This window comes from Tasmannia lanceolata, unplaced genomic scaffold (genome assembly GCF_043159265.1).
Source record: "Tasmannia lanceolata isolate RefF3 unplaced genomic scaffold, GAP_Taslan_0.1 ptg000003l, whole genome shotgun sequence".
In the NCBI taxonomy this organism is placed as follows: Eukaryota; Viridiplantae; Streptophyta; class Magnoliopsida; order Canellales; family Winteraceae; genus Tasmannia; species Tasmannia lanceolata.
Genome location: NW_027518680.1, coordinates 13,291,875 through 13,313,373, shown reverse-complemented (window position 1 = coordinate 13,313,373; position 21,499 = coordinate 13,291,875). Strand labels below are relative to the sequence as shown.

General features: G+C 37.4%; 1 long non-coding RNA gene across 1 annotated transcript; it reads left to right on the top strand.

Moving 5' to 3' along the window:
* The first annotated feature begins 9,689 nt into the window (after positions 1–9,689).
* LOC143861346 (uncharacterized) lies at positions 9,690–21,004 on the top strand. The gene is made up of 2 exons (XR_013239952.1): positions 9,690–9,844; positions 20,713–21,004. It is a non-coding gene; the product is annotated as an uncharacterized LOC143861346 (long non-coding RNA).
* Positions 21,005–21,499: the final 495 nt, after the last annotated feature.

The following is a 21,499-nucleotide window of genomic DNA, read 5'->3' as shown; positions in this document are numbered from 1 at the left end:
TCACATACCCTGCTAATCACATCGGCCCATTTAAGTTTTAGGTAACCTAGTAGATGTTCAAACAATGGTATGCCCTCTACTATTCTATCAGGTATTTGTTAAACAAGTGAGAAAATTAGACATGTGCAATAATTAAAACACAACTGGCTGATATTAATAAATGCAATGTTAATACAATTAATACAATTATTTCCTTGTTCTCATGATTGACACAAACTTATCCTAATACAGGTTGTAAAACTGTTATAAAGTTATATACTACAAAATGGTCCTAACTGAGAATTAACATAAATTGAACATTTTATATATCATGGCACTAGAAATAAAAGCATTAAAACCGCTAACTCAATGCCACATGGATTTCCCTATTAAAGATGTTACTTATATTTGCTCCTAAACAATCCAAACTGAATTAACCCAAACAATAAACCCCAATAATTTCTTCTTCCTATTCACATTTTAAAATTACTATGAACTATATAAACTCTTATCAACTAACAAAGCCATGAAAGAGAGTGGGCCCATCTTAATATACTGAACCTGTATTTTCTTAACCCAAATAAAATAAAATCGTGTTCCACCAGATCAGAACCTACTTAAAATAATCTCCATGAGAATTGGGTTATACTAAGAGGTCATCAAATGAAAAATAATAATCAATCTTATTCTCACGAGAATTGAATCCACGCTCCCTAAGTCATCTTATACAATTTTGAGAAGCAATGATTTTACTACTGACCCCCATTTTATTTAACTATCCATACCACTCAAACACATCTTCTCAGACAAATAGTCACTAAAATTATCATAACACAAACATATCTTAACACACAAGCCAATCAACAATCTAAACAGCAAGGTACATGTAACTTTAACAAAAAGATTAGAATCCATAAGCAACATATATCTGATAAATCCTTGATAACAACTTTAGGTTCCCTATAAAAATAAAAAACTTTCCAAGAATCCAAGACCATTTCATAATTTGATAAAGCCTTGGTCAGACATAATCAAATTTCAAAAAGGCAAACTTACAATTTTCAACAAAACATATTTTAAACAAACTAGTCTTTAACTTCAAATAATTTTTCACATTCCCTGCAGAAAATATTTATATTTTTTTTAAGTCTTATGTTAGCACATACTCAAAATAAAATCTCCTTTGGTTTGTGAATATCATAGCCTTCACACAATAGAAAAGAGAAAAATACCCGAGATCAAGTTGAAGATTAAGACTAAAATACATGGATTTATCACCATATAACTTAGACTTGTATAATAAAATTTTCAAATGAAAACCCCTGTTACATAGGATTCAAACCTTACTCTTTATTATGGGATTTACATTGTTCAATAAACAGACTTCTTCCATCAACTAAGATAAAATTTTAGATTGCACAATATCAACCAAGAAACAAATCAATGGATAAGAATGGGTGATTGGCAAAAGAAATCTAATGAATACATCTACTGAATACAGTTCAAGATTAAGCAGGGAACATCAGATATGCGCAACAAATGACAGTTCTTCCAAAAAAAAATGGATTGTAATTCAAATATGCATACGACGGGAATAATTAGAGCCAAAATAGAACTCAAATACACAAACTAGCGATAATCATATCTTACTTATACCCTTTAAGGACCCTACAAGTACTTCTTAAGTAAACAAGACCACATAATCAGCAAGCGTAAAGACTCTTGGAAACAATAACATCACAGAATGCCGCATTTCAACAGACGATTGTAAGAAGAATATTATAAGTAATGAAGCCAAAACGAAATAAGCACTTACCTCTTAAATTATCCTTCTATTCTTTGAGTAAAATCTGATGGAATGCGATTATTTGCTCTGAATTCTTCTAATGAAAAACTCTGTTTCAAATTATTTGACTAAATTGGAGCTCAAATATGAAGATTCCCTTTCTTCCTTTTGTATTCTGAAATCCTGAAATGAAAACCTTTTCACAAGATCAGCTCCAAAACCTTTCCTCGTTCAATCGAGTACTAGCGATGGAGAAGTAACCGCAATTCGAGTTTCAAACACTCCGATTAGAACTTGATTAAAGCTAAAAGCAATCAGATCTAGGGTTTAAAAGGAAAAAAATAAAGAATCTAGGGTTTACACTGTGTTAGGGTTAGGAACTTGACAGGAGCAGGTTACAAAGGTTTGGAGAGGAAGAATTTGGTTGGAAAATAGAGATCGGAGAAGAAAATGAAGGGAACTAGAGTTTTAAGGTATAAAAGACAAGAGTAATGGCAACAAAAGTTAGTGAAGGAAGAAGGAAAAGGCTCAACCGGAGATTGTGCACACCGGAGAAGAAGAATGAGCCGAAAAATGGCCGGAGAATGATCGGAGAAGGCCAGAATCTACCGGAGAAGACGAACGGCTTAAGGTTTGGGTTTAGATCTGTTTTCTCTCACTAATTCCCTCTCTAAAAAATTAGCACAAACCCTAGATCTCTACAAATGATAGCTTAAGTTGGTATTTATAGGAATTTCTGGCGATTGATATCCGCACTCCAATTTGATAAGGCACGGTTTTGGCGGAAATTTTTGATAGGCGCACCATGGGTCGTGTCCCATTCGGATTTAAATCGCACCATTCCAGGATAAATTCGCCCCCCTCTCAGGATAAACTCACCCTCCTTTATGGTTTATACTACGATCCTCTCTCGGCTTGTTCGCTAGGTAAACGCACTCGGATTTCGACAAAATTTTGCGGGGACTCAGCTGGGACCCTAACCTAGCCTAGGGTGAAGTTTGGGACCCTAATTCATTCATTTGATGGGGTTTTGCACAAATTTGGAGGGTTTAGGGCACGGTCAAAATGGGGTGTCTACAATCTCTAACAAAGCTCATTGATCCTCAGTCATTTTTCATCATTTCTCATCTGGTTAGGCTCTTTGAAAAGTTCAGGTAATTGTTCTGTGGGACAAATATTCTTGCTCTTTGATTGCTCATTTAAGTTGCCTAAATAAGAATTTAATGGCTTGGAATAGCTTTAACGCTCACTTTTGAATGAATCAAAATTTTTAATTGTCCTCGATTTATATTTTGAGTAGTTTCATTGATGAAATGATATGAAGAAAATAGAGTTTACACATTCTATGCAGATCTACATTTTTTTTTTTTTTTGTGAAACATGTCTGAAGCTAGTGGTTCAAAGGATTACATGCTCTGTTTTGACATTTTCATGAAATTGTTGGTAGAAATAGCCTATATGCTCTGGACACTTCTTTTACTCCATTTACATGATGGTTAATCATGTGTGATTACCAAGGCCATTTTCCAACTAATAGTTTCATCAATTCAAATGACTTGCTAATCTCTCTGTTCTGATTTATTTCATGGATGTGCTACCTTTTGTATATTTCATAAAAAATATAGATTAGGTTTATAATGGAAGTAGATTAAACACATTCATTTTTATATTTCAAAGATAACCTATTGATTATTCCATATGTTGTGTTTATTAAAGTTTACAAAGTTCTCAATTTTGTTTCCTCTATAATTATACAAAATGATTTTTTTTTTAGAAAAGAAATGTTGAAAAATTGTTCATGTAAAATTGAATATTTTAGGCTCCCTATTTAATGGATGTTCTGAGCCCCATAATCCAAATTATATACTTACGTTTTTTAATGTCTTAATAAGAGTCATTTTCATTTCTGCCCTTTTATCTGCTGAATACTTTCTCTTCATTGTAATGAAATACTGGGATTTGAGCCTTTCCCTATGATTAATTCTGTCTATTTGAAAGTTGTTCCTGTGACCTTTATTTCTATTGCAATTTGTTTGTGAAGTGCTAAGAGAGGATTCTGTTTGGGGATCAAGTAATATAAATCACGTTTGGGAAAATGACCGTAGTGAAATTAGGAGGATATTATTCCTTATGTTGCTTTGAAATGATAATGATATTATTTTGTCACTCATATTCTTGCTGTGACATGTTATTGGAAGCCTTGTGTGTAACGTGTTATTTAAATCTGGATATCCTATTTGGGTGATGCATGAAGAAACAGAAAGTATTATTAATAAAATAGTGAAACTAAAAGGAGGTTTTCAAATTCAGATATTTGATGCTGTGTTGTTTTATAAGCATTGATTGTTTCTCATATGAGGTTATTATATTCAATCAGTAGGTAACATGAGAGGACCCTGTTTAATGTTTCAAAATAGAGTGAATGGGTGATGCTTGTATTATCAGATGATGTGATTTGGAAAGATATGGTTAATTGATAGTTGTCATGATGAAATTGTTTTCATTTGTCTTATGAAATTTCTGAAATATAGAAAATCTCGTTTAAAAAAAAACAAAACATAACCTGTTGCAAATACTTTATATTTCTTTTCTACCAAAGCATGAGGAAGGACCTGTCAGTTCATGTTTTGTGTTAGCAAGGAAATGTTGGCATCATTCTACATCATAATATTTCCCATTCTATGATACGGTTTTTAATGGAAGTAGGCCTGCTATGAATGCTGTGATGAAGTGTGGCTATCTTCATTACTCATATCCTTGATAATGACAGCTCCCATGGTCTTAGTATTTGCAGCCTCCTTTATTACTTTGATTATAGCATCCCTTTTCACTATGATTATGGCATGCATTATCATTCTTCATGAATCAGTAACTGAAAGGTTTTATAGTCATATCTGTAAAGTTATTTATCATTAAAAAAATATTTTCAAAGGGAATTCAGAGCATGTTCTATTATATTTAACTATAAAAATTCAGGGTGTCTTTTGTCATGTTTATGGATGAACTAAATGGATATCAATGTATTAGTTGTGCTCAGCTTTTAGGTGTTGCACGTTTCCTTTATTAATATATTTTCTGAAGTTTTGGAGGATATATAATGCTTATGCTCAGAAGTTATCATTGATATTAATATTGTGAAGTAATAATTGAGATGTTTTATTAAGATGTTGAGATATATTAATGATCTTATGCTTTATATATTTGAGCACCTATTGTTTCTTATTACATATCCATCATTTCAGTTAAAGAATATTGGTTGTCATATATTTAATTATTATTATTATTATTATTATTGATTTTCTATCGAATAATGGGTTTATAATCTTAAAAAGGACCTAAACATAATGAGTTTTCTCTTTAATGCCTTCATTTCTTGCTTAGTCCTATAAATGTATCTGTCTCATTCTTATATGAAGACTGGTTAAGTCCTTTAGATATTCTTCCTCTTGTCATTGCAGAGGCGATGAAGGAGTCATCCCAAGCCCATCATCAGGGGACTAGCTTAGTCCATAGAGCGTTCCCCTCTATTTTCTTTTCTTTTAGAAGATTCTCTAAGTCTTTTAGACAACCTTCTATCATAGTATAGGATTCTCTCAGTCTCATTATCTTGCTTGCCTTTTTCTTTAGGAGAAAGGTTCTGTCTCATTTGTTTTAGGGATGTCACCTCCTTTAGACATGTTTTATCTGATTGACGTTTCACTTGTTTGTGATCATGCTAGTTTACTTGTTTGTGACAACGCTGGTGTACCTGTTTGTGATCATGCTAGTTTACTGGTTTGTGAATCACACATGTTTACTTGTTTAGTATCTTTATCTAGGAATATGTTTCGAACTACGTTGGCTTGATCCTCTTTCATGAGGTACGTAGTGCAGCTTGGGATCTTTATCCCAAGTCCAGCCAAACTTTTAAAAATAACATTTTAAATCTTTTTGAATAAACAACTTTAAAAACTTATTTTTCCAAAAAGCTCTTCCTCTAGAATTAGGAGTATGTCCTAAGTAGAGTGTTTTGGTGGTTATGTGTTTGCTTTAGAGTTAGGAGTTTGTCCTAGAGTTATAGGAACGCCTCCGTCTGGTCAGTTGGCAATTCACATCGCTGACTGATGACTAGGTCTAGGATGCGTTAGTGATCCTATTGTTTTCCTTGGGACCCATAGCCTAGTTACACATAGGTTGTAAGAATCACCTGTATTAGCTTAGGGCTAACATGTATTTAGTTAGGACATATAGGGTGTCCAAAAATCACAATCTACTTAAACATAAATAATCGCATAAGAAGCTTTAATAACTAGTCCGGTCTTTTAGATCGAGTCTAGCATAAAGGTCTAGATGTCTTAGACATCATAGTTTAGAATAGGTGCGAAGAACTGCGTTGCCTTGATTCTTGTGGAGGCGGGGATACGTAGGCTTCTTTGGATGAACATCAGACCATCGAAGGACTCGAGCAAAATTGTTTAGAGTTTAGGATTTGTTGTGTTGTGTAGCGTGTGGTATCAAGTCATATTATATGTTTTGTTGTGTTTTCTTACTTTCATGTACAGACCTTATACTTTTAGTTGTAGCATGCATGTGTTTGCCCACCAGAACTTAGACACCCATTAGACATGTCACTCATAACCTAGCGATGCTTAGGTGACACACTTCTTTCATTTATTTTCTGTATACTTATTATTTCTATTCTCAGAAAATGCATGCTTAGGTAGACGACTCTTGAGGATTGTTCCCATTTCATATGATTTTCCCCAAAACTCTTCAAGGTTAATAATAAATAGCATAAGAGACCAAGTGCTTGCACTCGGACGAATTGGGAGTGCTCTTCGGACCTTCTCCATTCGTAATCAGGCACGAGCCCATATATATTTCTAGTTATCCATTGCACAGAGGATTTGTTTTTTGGGTTCCATGGCCTATCCATGGATGGCGACTCTGAGTTTTTTTTTGGTACGTCTTGGTTTGAGGATTTATCCTTGGATCAAGAGGTATCTCATTTATCGCCACTCGTGCTATGCTATGAGGGTGGCATCTGTTTCGAGAGTTCCTTGGTAGAGCTCTCCTTCACACGTGGATGATCCTAGAGGCCGTTGGGGGCTCGTCCCCCACCTCTCTCTCAGATCAGGGTCCACAATTTGATATTTGCACTCCTCTATTTATGTCCAAGGTTTGGTATGATCTTTGATGTTTGCCAATAATTGTTGTCCCTAAGCCGCTTGTTATCGCTCTCCTACCTATTTTTCCTTATGCTCTGTTTGGTTGCCCATTTTGGGGAGACTATAGGCATTTCAAATGCACAGGATCTTCCAAAGATCTCCCAAAAGCATGTTTGGTTGCCATTTAGCCATTTGACCACTAGACAACATTATTACTTTTTATCCTACGTGGTGCCTACGTGGCGGATATGTTTTCCTCCCAATCTTCTCCCCAAATTTCACCATTTTGGTGAAATTTGAGGAGAAGATCTCAAGAAGTTCTTATCTCTCTCTCTCTCTCTCTCTCTCTCTCTCTCTCTCTCTCTCTCTCTCTCTCTCTCTATTTTGGTAATGGCACCCCTACATCTTCCGCTAATCTTCTCGCGGATTGCCGCGTAACCAAACCCACCGAGTCAATCTTCCATTATTCTTCCCCCAATCTAATCTTCTTGTCTTGTTCCCTTTGACTTCTTCTTCTCCTAATCCCCCACGCAACTTCCAGCAACCAAACAGAGCATTAGATTTTGTTTCTTTCATTTGTTAATTTCAATTGAGGTACCTCTATTTGGGGTGCGTGCTTGGAATAACTACTCTACCCAGTTGAGGTTCTTCAGTCCTTTAGGGTACAATCCTTTCCCCCTTGGAGTGTGTGCCCGAGAGAGTAGTACAAATTCTTTGTGGATCGATACCAAAAGTTTACCCATGTCTTCGCCAATTTTGGCATTGGTCCATGATTGATGCTTCTTGCCACATGTACGTCACTGCCAGTTGCCGAAAGGAAGCCACAATGGGCTAGATGGACCTTCTTCATAACTTGGTGTGCATTACACTAGAGGATACGGGAACATGCCGCTAAGTGTGTTGAGGACATTTTGTGTTGAGTACATTTTATTGTAATAAATTTGAGAATTTTTATTGTAAGCAAACGTATGTAGATTTCAATCAATATATGTTTGAGGGGGCGTGTTAAGATTTGTTAAAGAAGATATTGCAAAATCTGACTGTTGGATCTAGGGAGTAAGAATTGGTGTATTGGGTAGTTTGGTGAGATTAAGTTAGCAGTAAAAATAGATTAGGATAATCTTTTCTCAGATCCTATCTTTATCTCTCTTCATGTATATATGTAAGTGCTTATTTAAGCACATTATACCATTAATGAAAGTATCAGAGATTAGAGAAATCCTAAATTTAACAAGTAACAATTATATCATCAACTTATATAAGTATAATTAACAAACAAGAAAAATCATTTTTTGAAGCTGTAAAACCAAGAGTTAAAAGAAATGAACTAACACGACCATTCTCGGGTGCTTCTTTTTTACCACATAAAGAGCTCTCTCGAGGAGACACATTTGCTTTGGGCGTTTTGCATCTTCAAAGCCAGAGGTTGTGTTAAAAATAGTTTCTCATGCTAAACTCCATTTAGATATAAATTATTAATTTCTAATTAGAGTATACTATTTTGTATTCTTGTTTTAAATAGTCTTATAGGTTTTGGAAGCACTCCGACTAGGACTCGTATGGAAAGTACAGTAATTTGAATAGACCCCCTAACCATCATCAACATCAACAATAGAAGTTAATGAAATAAATCTACTACAACATAGGAACTACGAAAAGGGAATTTATTTTTTATCTCTCAATTTTTCTCCTACATTCTCTCTCATAGGATTTTACCTTTAGGCCCCTTGAAAAATTTATATGCGTAAGGTTTTTAATCACCAAGCTATGTATTATCTATCTACCACGTGTCCCATCTCCCCATCTGACTTTAGAAAGAGAAAAGACATGAATTTACACCTCTTCGTAAGATATTTTTAGGTTTGCTATTGAATATGTCGTGTCTTTATCTTTTCTTCTCTCTTGATGTGGTTTCTCTTCCTCCACGCGTCCCCGTCCCTCTCTCTCCAAAACACTCTCTCCCTCCACGCGTCTCCATCCCTCTCTCTCTCTCTCTCTCTCTCTCTCTCTCTCTCTCACTTCAGATATTAACCAAGAGAGAAAGTCTTCTATGCCGCTCGATTTCCCACTCTTCCCCTCGAACCCATCTCCCGCACAGACAACCATTTCTCCAGCGAACCGACCAGCCGGATTGATGATGAAGAATATGCGAAGAAAGAGCATATGTAAATACCTCTTCATTTATTCAACCCTTTCTTTTATTCTGCAAATGTTTGACCCCTGCATCAGTAAATCTGTTTTTTTTTCTATCTTGATTTGTGATTTTCGGTCTCGGGATTTGTCTGAAATTTTGTATCTTCCTTCTACTTAGAAGCAGCTTGGAGCTCTTCATGGATATGTGTGGTGAATATGAGAAGCTTAATTTGATGTCCTGATTGACGGTTTTTTTTTTTGGGTCCTCTCTCCCATATTCTTCTTCTTTTTGTTTCTTAGGCAATACAGATTTTCTTTTTGGGACTTGGGACATGATTTCTTTTATCTTTACCAGGGTGATTTCCTTCCATTGCCTGAAGGACCAACTGGAGAAAACCGAACAGATGAACATTAAACAAAATCGATATATTAGAGTATTTTTTGGATATAGCTTTTTTTTTAATATCGGGAATGGATGACCTGAATTTTCTTTTCACAAATGTTTATTTCTTTTCTTTTTTCTGTGCAAAAAGTCAATGCTGATTTGGGGTTTTTGTTTAATAATCTTAGTATAACCATCATTTCTATTTCCTTGCATCAATGCATGAATGTGTAAAATCATAACTCTGATGTTGCGGGGTCCAAATACAATTTGATAGTAATAATAAGAATGGGAGCTTGAATTTATGAGTTGGACATCCAATTGACCATTGTTGAGATATGATCTAAATGAAAAACCTTTGTTCCCACATAAGAGGAATCTACCAGGGGATTCAGGGCTTTCCCCTTCTTCTACCAGGTATCTAGGGCTTCTTTCTTCTTCTACTACTAATTTTCTCTTTTGACACTCACAAATTTGAAGAAAATACTGAAAGGCAAATTAAAATTTCTCTCTTCTTTTATTTAGCTTTTGAATGTTCCCATGGCACTTGGAATCTTTTATTTCTTTTGAATATTAGAATTTTTTTATTTCTATAATTTTGTTCAGCTGATTGTTTTTCCTAACCAAATTTATCTTTTGTTAAACATTTGTAGGGCATAAGGTATAAACTAAATATCGTTATTATTGTCTTTCTATGTAAATTTTTTGTGGTATTAGGGAATGATCTTTATACTTGTGTTAACCTTTTTTCCCTCTTTGTTGACTCTTCTATAGATGTTGTGATATGCAGAGGAAGGAAGCTTTTGGCATCCAGACAGTAAGTAGGATTGACTGCCATGAACAAGCAATTAATTGAGGGTTCTTATGTCTCATGCTGAAAAAGAAAGATTGGAAGTTCATACTGGGTTCCAGGTGTAGACACCCCATTTTGACTTACCCCCCTTTTTTCCCATGGATGAATAAATTCTCAAAGTTGAAAAATGCCCATTTACAAGTTATTGCTAAAAGCCTTTCTGAAGCGCGAGTGACCCCTGAGCTTGGCATATTGGCCCAAGTCGCACCCCAACCCATGGTCTTGGGTTTAATCCGAGCTTAATATAAAAGAAATGCAGAGTGGGGTGAATCAGATGCATATGAGTGCCCTGTAAGTGAATTAAAGAAGAGAAGATACTTGAGGAGGGCTGTCTATAGGAAATTAAAGGGGATCTTAATTTATCATTTTCCTTTAAAAGGGCAACGAGAATTAGGGTTATAGGGGAGGGTTTTCTTCTCCCCAACAGAGAGACCTCATCTTTGCCGCCGCAAGAGAAAGCTATAAATTGAGAGAGAGAGAGAGAGAGAGAGAGAGAGAGAGGCCGACCCCATGAGCTTCTTCGAATCCTCATCGCTCGGCTCAACCCACACCTTCCCGCCGACGAGTTCATCCGACCCTCTTCTTCTCCCCAACAGAGAGGCTCGTTTTCACAGCCACAAGAGATTGCAGAGAAGAGAAAGCCGCCGGCCTTCTCCCCCACCACTGGCCAACCCCATTGAACCCATCCCACCACCGGCCAACCCCATCGAACCCATCTCAACCACCATCGAACCCCATTCCCATTTCTCTCCAATCTCCACCTCCAAGAAACCCATCGGAATCCGGCCAGCCACCATTCAGGCCGGATTCATCCATCTGCATCACCACCACCTCTGTAATCCGACCAAACCCCCATCTGTCCACCGACCGGCCATCACCTCCATTTTCTCATTATACTTCTTTTTCTTTTTCTTCTTCCCCAACCTTCACCTCCAACCACCACTTCCAAAACCCAAACCCGCTTCATCTTCTTCGTACTCTTCTTCTTCCAATTTTTGTTTCGACCAAACCCCAATTGCTTTTCCTCCTCCATCACCAACCACTTCTACACCCCCTTTGTCATTCACCACCTCTTCTTCATCTCAGATTTTAGGGGGGTTTCTTATCTCATTTGGGGGGTTTCTAGCAGAGGGAGAAGGAGATAAATAGAAATTTACAGATGGGAGATTGAGAGAGAGAAAGGAGAAGGGGCCGGCAATTGTTGGAGCTCAAATTCCGGCCAACCTCCGCCACTCCATGCTGGAATTTGGTGAACCCCCATCATTCCCATCCCTTGTACTTTCCACCATCATCCTCAACCTCCAGCCGCCACCATTTTCTTCCCATCTTATCTTCACCAAATCCCTCTTCGTCCAAAACCCTCAGCCATCATCATCATTCCAGCCAAACCCACTTCAAAACCCATCAAACCCACTTCGATTTTCTCCCATTTTGCAGCCATCCACCACCAATCTCCACCATCGAAACCCCAACTACCATCATCAAACCCACTTCAAATTTTAATCAAAACCCATTTTCATCTTCATTTCCTCATGGTTCACATCCCAACAGAGAGAAAGAGAAGAGGCGGTTCGCACTTGGCTCCTAATTCCTTCAATCTGGTAACTCATTTTGCCCCTATTACCTCTCTGTGACTGCTTGAATGCCTCCCTTATTCTGTTAATGCCGGGTGGTTCTTCACCCAGTATAGTTCCTGTTGTTAGTGTTCTCTCATGATTTGGTAATTACACTGGAATAGGCTCTTTAACTAGATTTTTAGAGTTATGAGAAATAACACTGATGTATAGTGAAACTATCTGTTAGATGTGAAATGGGTTTCCAATTTCAGCACAAGGTAATGCACTTGGCACTGCTATTTTTGGTCTGTCACAGTAAGCTTGCTTGAAGTCCTTTTGTGAAATGACATTCATATTATCAGGTCTTATTTGTTTCGGATAATCAAGTTGAGGTGTAATATGGCAAGGTAGCGTCTATATCATTACTTCATGTTAATGATGCTGACACTATTATACCTTAATGATTATACAAGTCCAGTTCTTCTATTCATTGTGGAATTGTAAAGAATTGATTGACAATTCAAGAATGACACTTTGTCGAATCGTTCACTGTAATATCCTTTATGAGTTATAAGATCTCTTGTTGTTGCTTGCTATGTGCATGGGGAACTATCACCGCAGTTACCCTTGTAGAAATTACCATGAAAAGGCCAAAATACTCATGACAGTAGGGTGGCACATTGTCGCTAATATGAATCAAAAGGTATATGGCCATTCATATATTTGTTTGCTTATTTACTTGATGGGTTCAATCCCATCATAGCACACCAATGCAAATCATGGGTATTTTGACCTTGTACAAGGTAATTCTCATCTCTTCACACCTGGAGGCATTCGGATTATAAGTTGATGAAATGATTTACAGTTGAAGTTTTATTTAGAGTTGCTCAAGTTTCAGGGTTCATGATGATCTCACTCTAATGGTTACTGGATGATGTATGGCTATAATTCTATTCAAGAATTACAGTGTTCTTCATGGTTCTGTCATAATCTTTTCCTTTGTAATGCCCAGATGACTGTGTTTAGATATGATTTTCTTGAAGTTTGTAGCAATTTTCAGATGAATTGTGATGCATTTATTTCATTTTTAATATAGAAATGTTATGATAGGCTTGTTTGTAAATATCTTTGGAACGATAGCAGTTTAGGACCACTCCATTTGCCATCATCTTGCATTTCCTTAGCTTACTTTTCCCAATTCAAATGTTATCTACAAAGAGCAGATTCATCGTTTTTATATCCTTTTGCACTGACAGGTCGATTTATTTCTTTTAATAGATAAGATTTTGGGGCTTCTGTTAATTTGAGAATTTGATCATATATATCATTTTTACGATCTGATTGTATCTAATGGTAGATGTTATTGTAAAAATTGATTTCTTACCTTAGAAAATTTGTCATTAAAGAGCATTGTATAGCCTGATCTGCTAATGACATCAGGGCTCATTCTACTTAGAATTTGCAGAGATACCAACTCAATCTTTGGAAAATGCAAATCAAACCCCTCGCCAATTCTTCTTCATCTCTCATATATACTTTGCCTTAGTGTTCATGATCATTGTAGGGTCTGTGTGACCATCACTTACTCTCGGTTCCTTATGATTTTCAGGATCATCTTTATCATTCGAGATCTACTTCCTTTCTTCGGGACTACTCTTTGCACGTTCCTCGGGAATCTTTTTGTATTTCAAGATCCCATCGATTTTGGGAACACATATTGTCAGGTTTGGCAACGATGGAACGTTTCTTGAGCCAGCCTCTTCCCTTCTTGCCTTAGAGTTTTCGCAGGTTAAAGGATTCTCTCTTCTTAGAGTGTTTAGCCAGTTAGGACTGTTCCTAAGTGACTGATCGTTTAGTGGATCTTCTTGTAAAGTTTTTATCAATCCCCTTTTGTTAGAAGTCTGCCCTTAGGGTTAGATGCTTTTCATCTCTCGTTTGTTTAGGTTTTTCCCTCGCGTGTTAGATATCGTCTCCTTTGGAGATTGATTAGGGTTCTTTAGTTTCGTTTTCGTCTCTTCGAGATTGTTCTTTTCCTTGGGACTTTAGTTCCCCCGTTTTGATTTCTTCCCTCTTAGGCTTTAGGGATCCTGTTTCCCTCTGTAATACTCTACCGCGATATGGTGGGTATAGAGGCTCTTCTATCGGATTCCCTTTAGCTAAAAGGGTGTTAACTCATTTTAAACTCTGAAAGCATTAACAGCATTTAAAAATTTAAAGCATTTTGTGCGTAGTTATAAGAGTTCGCTTTCGAACTACGTTGGCTTGATCCTCTTTCACGAGGTACGTAGTGCAGCTTGGGATCTTTATCCCAAGTCCAGCCAAACTTTGTAAATAAATCTTTTAACCCTTTTAAAAAATATATAAATCGTTCAAAATATTATTTTTTGAAAAGATCTTCCTCTAGAGTTAAGACTTTGTCCTAGATAGAGAGTTTTAGAGTTAGGAGTTTGTCTTGTGTTGTGTGGTTTGTTTGTGTTTGTGTTAGAGTTAGGGGTTTGTTACGCCTCCGTCCGGTCAGTTGGTGATTCACATCGCCGACTGATGACTAGGTCTAAGATGCGTTAGTGATCTCATTGTTTTCCTTAGGACGCACAGCCTAGTTACACATAGGTTGTAGGAACCACCTGCATTAGCTTAAGGCTAACCTGCATTCAGTTAGGGCATATAGGGTGTCCTAAAATCTACAATTCACTGGAATTTAAATGATCGTGTAAGAAGCTTTAAGAACTAGTCCGGTCTTTTAGATCGAGTCTAAGATGTAGGTCTAGGTGTCTTAGGCATCATAGTTTAGAATAAGTGCGAAGAACTACGTTACCTTGATTCTCGTGGAGGCGGGGATACGTAGGCTTCTTTGGATGAATACCAGACCATCCGAGGACTCGGGCTAATCATTTAGAGTCTTAGGATTTGTTGTGTAATTATTGTATTTCTTTTGATGTGTTTTCTTACTTTCTTGTACTGATCATATACCTTTAGCTATAGCTTGCATGTGTTTGCACATCAGAACTTAGACAGCCTTTAGGCATGTCACTCATAACCTAGCTATGCTTAGGCAACACATCTTTCATTTTATTTTATGGGTGTTTATTATCTTTATCCTCAGGAAATGCATGCTTAGGTAGACGACTCCTGAAGATTGTTCCCATTTCACATGATTTTTGCCCAAAACTCTTCGAGGTTAATAATAAATGGCATAAGAGACCAAGTGTTCGCACTCGGGCGAATTGGGGGCGCTCTTCGGACCTTCTCCATTCGTCACCAGGCACGGACCTTTAGTATCTCTGGTTTTCCATTGCAAACAGAGCATTTGTTTTAGTTCCATGGCGCATCCATAGATGGCGACTCTGAGTTATTTTTAGATATATCTTGGTTTCGAGCTCTGGCTCCGGATCAGGATGTATCTCTTTCTTTTTATATCGCCACTCATGCTATGCTGTGAGGGTGGCATCCGTTTTGAGAGTTCCTTGGCAGAGCTCTCCTTCACGTTGTGGAGATCCTGAGGGTGTTAGGGACTCGTTCCCTCACCGTCCTCGGATCGGGGTCCACACCAGGTAAAAGTTTCAATATTACCCATTTACGTTTTATTCCTTTGCTATTGTTACTAATATCTTTTGAGTTGCGTTAGGTTTGAAATTTCTGATTTTTGTGTTCTGATTTAATTGATTGAGTCTCTTTTCTTCTTTTTTTTATGATTTAAATTTGATGAACCACTTTTTTCGTTCCTAAAAATTTGAATGTTGGCGTAGCCGGAAGTGCGAAGAACGAGTCGAGGTTGATCAATATCAACACCGATCGGAATAAACCTTCGAATCCACGAAGGGCGCTCGTCGAATCCACGAAGAGCTATTCTTCGAGTCCACGAAGAACAAAATAAATAACTTCTCTACCAAGAAAGAAGAAAATTCCTTGATTTCAAAAACAAGCATGAACTGTGCAACAACCCTTGCACATAGGTTTTTATAAAACACTAACTTCTTCTCCAAGTAAAACTCTACTTTCTAAATCAACTACTACCACCTAAAGTCCTAAAAAGCAATAAATAACTAAGTTTCTTAATTTAACCAGACTCAAATAGAAATTTCTTTGAATTAAAAATATGATGCTTCCTTTCTTTTCCCAATTTTAGAAAGTGACGTCAGATACTTTAGGGAGATTTGAAAGTTTCCAAAACTCCTTGCCTTGCAGCCCACGACATTCCCCCCCCCCCTCCACTTGAGGAGAACTCGACCTCAAGTTCATGTTCATTGGCAATACCGTCATAGCCTCTCCAACTTCAAAGACCTTACAACGCCGATGCTTTTCTTTTTTAACATTGTACTTAGCTGTAGGCGGGGTAGGCCTCTTTTGTTTCCTTTTGGCGCCATCACGAATCACTTTCTTCTTGGATTTGGTAAATGATTCTTTTATTGTCAAACATGATTGCCCCTCCACTTGAGAAGCCTTGGCGTCCTTCTCATCCCCCATTGGTTGAAGTGCATAACTCTTGTTATTTTGACAAACAACAAAGACATTATCTCTCCCCGTATGAATTGAATCCCTGTCAAATTGCCAAGGCCTCCCCAACAAAAGATGACATGTATCCATATTGATAACATCACATAAAATTTCATCCTTGTAAGCTCCAATTTCAAAAGGAACACGACAACGTTCAGTTACCTTATTTTCGTTACCCTTTGAAATCCAACCGAGCTTGTAGGGAATATGGTGCTTTTCTGTCTTTAACTTCAATTTCTTCACCATGTCCTTTGACACGTAATTCTCCATGCTACCTCCATCAATGATGACGTTGCAAATCCTTTCTTTGACCATACACTTGCATCTGAAGAGGTTGTTAAGTTGCGTAAATTCCTCTACTTTCGAGGTGCACATAACACGATGCATCACCAAGGATCGTCCTGAAGCACAAGTAGTAGGAATGGGATCTTCTGTATTTTGTTCCTCTTCATGCTCTTCTTCATCTTCTTCATGTCTGTCACCAACGACTAGATTTGTAGTATGCTAACCACATTTGGGACACTCGTTGGATTTGTGATCCACTTGGTTGCAGTTGTAGCATATGATCAGTTGTTCGAATTGTGACTCATACGGATCCTGTCGTGGATTTTGGGTCGTTGTCGAAGTAATAGGAACATCTCCACGTCCTCTTCCTCATGTCGGGAATGCTTGGGTAGACTTGTTTATCCCTACAGGAAGATCCAAAACCGCCTTCTCTTTCGCCATCGGAATCGCCATTTGCGATGTCTCTACAACGGTTTGACTCTCATAAAAATCCATACGGGTCGAACGGTTAAGCATAGTCTCAACTTGTTCTGTCATCTTTACCGTCTCAGACAGTGTCCAAATTGGGTGGAGGGCAATTTGATCATAGATCGCCTGATGAAGACCTCCTTTGTAGCGTGCCACTCATTGTGCCTCAGTCTCCGAAATATCGTTTCTAGACGATAGCCGATAGAACTCTTCCGTATAATCTCGAACCGATCTACCACCTTGGCGACAATTCTGGTACTGTTGAAAGAGCACCTGATCATAATCAATGGGAAGAAATATCTCACGAAGGATTTGACGCATCCGTGCCCACGTCCGGATTGGTCGCTTTCGCATCCTCGTACGAGAGAGTTGAAGTTGCTCCCACCATGCCGAAGCACCTCCCTTAAGCTTGATCGCCACAAGCTTTGTTTTCTTTTCCTCGGGAACTTCAATATAGTCGAAAAATCTCTCGACCGCAGCGAACCAGTCAAGAAAATCTTCGATGTGTAGCTGGCTGTTAAATTCGGGCAAATCCACCTTAATACGATATTCGTGATCATGAGCCGCGGCTTGCGGAACACGACCACGAGCATGTCTTGGATGGATGATTTCTTCGAATTCCTCCTCGCTAGAATAATCGTCGTCTTGAAAATACGTATCTCTAGGGCCGGGGCGGGGAACTCATGGTAGAGCTTGAGCGTGTAGGAATAAACCTTCGAATCCACGAAGGGCGCTCGTCGAATCCACGAAGAACAAGATAAATAACTTCTCTACCAAGAAAGAAGAAAATTCCTTGATTTCAAAAACAAACATGAACTGTGTAACAACCCTTGCACATAGGTTTTTATAAAACACTAACTTCTTCTCCAAGTAAAACTCTACTTTCTAAATCAACTACTACCACCTAAAGTCCTAAAAAGCAATAAATAACTAAGTTCTTTAATTTAACCAGACTCAAATAGAAATTGCTTTGAATTAAAAATATGATGCTTCCTTTCTATTCCCAATTTTAGAAAGAGACGTTAGATACTTTAGGGAGATTTGGAAGTTTCCAAAACTCCTTGCCTTATAGCCCACGTCAAATGTGTTGTCTATGTTTAAGGGTGTCAATTTTGGCTCGGGCTCGGAGGCTCGCTCGAGCTCGGCTCGAATCCTTAACGAGCCGAGCCGAGCCGGCTCACCAGGCTCGTTAAGAATTTAATATATTTAAATATATATATTATATATTAATTTATACATTAAAAGGTTGTCCAGGGAGTGAAAGGGGGGGGCAAAATATGTCACTTCATTTTTGGAATCCCATTTGTTACTAGGACCACCCCCCATAGTGTAAAAAAAGTAGTCAAATTACACTAGTAGGGCTGTTCAGGGAAGATGAAGGGTGTGAACATAATATAACCCGAGCTCGGTAAGGCTCGCGAGCCACTCGCGAGCCTGGCCGAGCCTGACCGAGCCGAGCCGAGCCCGAGCCTGGTTTGAGCCCGAGCCGAGCTTTTGAGCTTAACGAGCCGAGCCGAGCCTGGCCAGGCTCGGCTCGTTTACACCCCTATCTATGTTCCTAATATTTTTCACCTTTGTTTCAAAATTTTAGGTGATTTCTAATATTGTCCCCAACAAAACCCATATAACCAAACTCCTTCAAGAGCCCCAAATTTAGTGTTGGGTTTTGCTTCATATTTTTTTCATATTTACTTATTCCCATTATATGCCTATGATCATTAATCCTTTTTAGCATACACTTCAGATTTTTTTGCCCTTACCATTTGCTGTGATGTATTTCAAAATAATTTTTTACTGTAGCAAAGAAGAGCATCTACTACAATATAGGAAGAGGAAAAAGGGAAATCTTTTTTATCTCTCGATTTTTCATGTTTTTCAAAGGAAGCATGCAATTGAACTCGGCTAACAATTTTTTATTCCACCAAAATAGAAATATTTGCTTTGGTTTCCCCCCTTTTCTTGCTCATACTTATTCGTTTTTCTCAAAATAGTAGAATTATTTGTTTCATTTTTATTTCTCCTCATTTGTATGTTTTTCTTGAGCTAATGCTTTTGTCAAAATTGATGTCTTTAGGAGTTATACAGGACACCCTTCAGTATATTTGAGATGACTTTATGTCTATGGACAGAATTGCCCCTTTTCACCATTTCTTTTTCTTTTTCTTTTTCAACACGGATGATGATTTTTATTTTACTTCTACTTTAAACATAGATGATAATTTTTATTGCACAAATGATTATGATTTGAATACCCATTAATTTAGCTTGAAAGTAAACCTTTTGAGCATTGAAATTCTCTTAAGAGTGTGTTCTTAGCAACTTCAATTTGCCAATTAATCATCCTAAATAGTTCTTACCTTTTGCCAAATCATTATTTATTTTTCAATTTTTTTGGGCGGGTTTCTTTTTCTTTTCATTCTAATCTTCTCTCTTATGATTCCTTCATTCTCTTTCGATTTTTCTCTATTTCTCGAAATCCATTATTATCTTATGAAATCCATTTTTATCTTATGCTTTTGACGGATCTTTATGTTCCCATGTTGTTTTTTAGGTTTCATTGGAATACTTTATTTCTGTTTTTTCTTGGATTTGGGGGTGAATTGGTTAATGGTGATGATGAGGTTTGCTTGCATATTGGAGATATTTATGGATCCGATCCGTCATTTATTTTGAACTTTTTCCACAAGTTGTTACATTTTTATTCCATTATTACATCAAAAAAACTTCTTTTTTCATGCTCCCAAAGAATCTTAGTCTTCATATTCTACTTCAACTATTAGCTGACCCAGAGGACAATCATTTTGCTAATAATAATAGTCATAGGTGATAATGGGGTTTGCTTGCATATTGGAGATATTTATGGATCCAATCCATCATTTGCTTTGAACTTTTTTCACTGGCTGTTACACTTTCATTGCATTATTACATCAGAAAAACTTCTTTTTCCATGCTCTCAATTAATATTAGTCTTCATCTTCTACTTCCCATGTTAACTGACCCATCGAGAGGACAATCATTTTGGCAGACAATGAAGTTTTTTGCACCTAAGTATTTCAATCTACTGTTTGAAAAGAAGTATTCCATATCATGAAATGACATCCAAGAATACAGGTAAGCCTATACGATCTTTGAATAGCAGAGGTTAAACTGAGCAGAGTTATTAATTTTGGTGATATACCCATCTTGGGAAAAGGGCATTTTGTTAAATATATTGATTTACTTACATGGGCTCATGAATATACCAAAGGAATGTCTTTGGTATCAATCAATACGCTCATTTACTTTGAGTGTGCTTTCATTTGCACCGTACCCATGAAATAAATTGTTGTAAAGAGCAAAATTTGAGTAAACTATCGTGCTTCTCTTTTTGTTTTCCGTCACATGCTTGCTAATGTTGGATGAATGGATGTTCATGTAGGTGTTCATATATTTTACTCTTCAAAACAATCTACATATGGCCATGTTAATGTTTTCTATTTATGCAATTGTTATACTCTGTGTTGATATAATGTGGCTATGCTTTGTGGGCATGCATGAAGTTATTATGATTGGATTCGAAGTAGTCATGTGCAATGGAAATGCCTCTTCTGCTCACAGGAACTTTACCATGAGTTGCATCCCTTGGACAGATTTAAACAAGACTAGGAGAATTCAAATGCAGCTCAAAGATGTGACATGGTTTATCACAACGTCAAAAGTTTTGTGCTTTCAGCATGCTTACTGAATCCACTGTGTGAATCATCTCTGTGTCATCTCACTTTTTTAATTATATAAATCAGTTTATTATAGATGCTAGCTCCTGTCTCTCAACTGTACTAATTTGGCACAATATACTCTTTGTGAAAAGAATTCTATTTCTGCTTCTACTATTGCTTTTGTTATCACATTGCTTTTGTTATCATATTGATGTTTGGTTGCTTCTGTTTGTTTGCCAAGGAATTGTTTTGATGTGCGGGCCAAGACTGAAATTATCCTCTCTCTCTCTCTAGTTGTTCTCCGTTACCTTTGTTCTTTTTCGCCCTGTGCGTAGCATAGAGTTTCTTACTAGTATGGATATAATAGAACCACCAACCATCATCAACATCAACCGCGCTTGGATATAATAGAACCACCAACCATCATCAACATCAACCGCGCTGATATTCACCCCCTCCCCCCCACCCCCCTCTCTGACGGCTGGCTCTCTCTCTCTCTCTCTCTCTCTCTCTCCCCACACACACACAACAGGAACAGTTGGTGGGCCCAACAGAAACCGTTGGTGTAATGGTGGGCCCATCTTTGAACAACGTAGGCCCCGCTCATACCACACCATAGGATAATCCAAACCGTCCATTTGATGGGCCATAAACGTAAATAGGTTGCGTCCCAAAATATTATTTCCATAGGCTGATCCTAGCCCTCCGATCTAAATAGAAA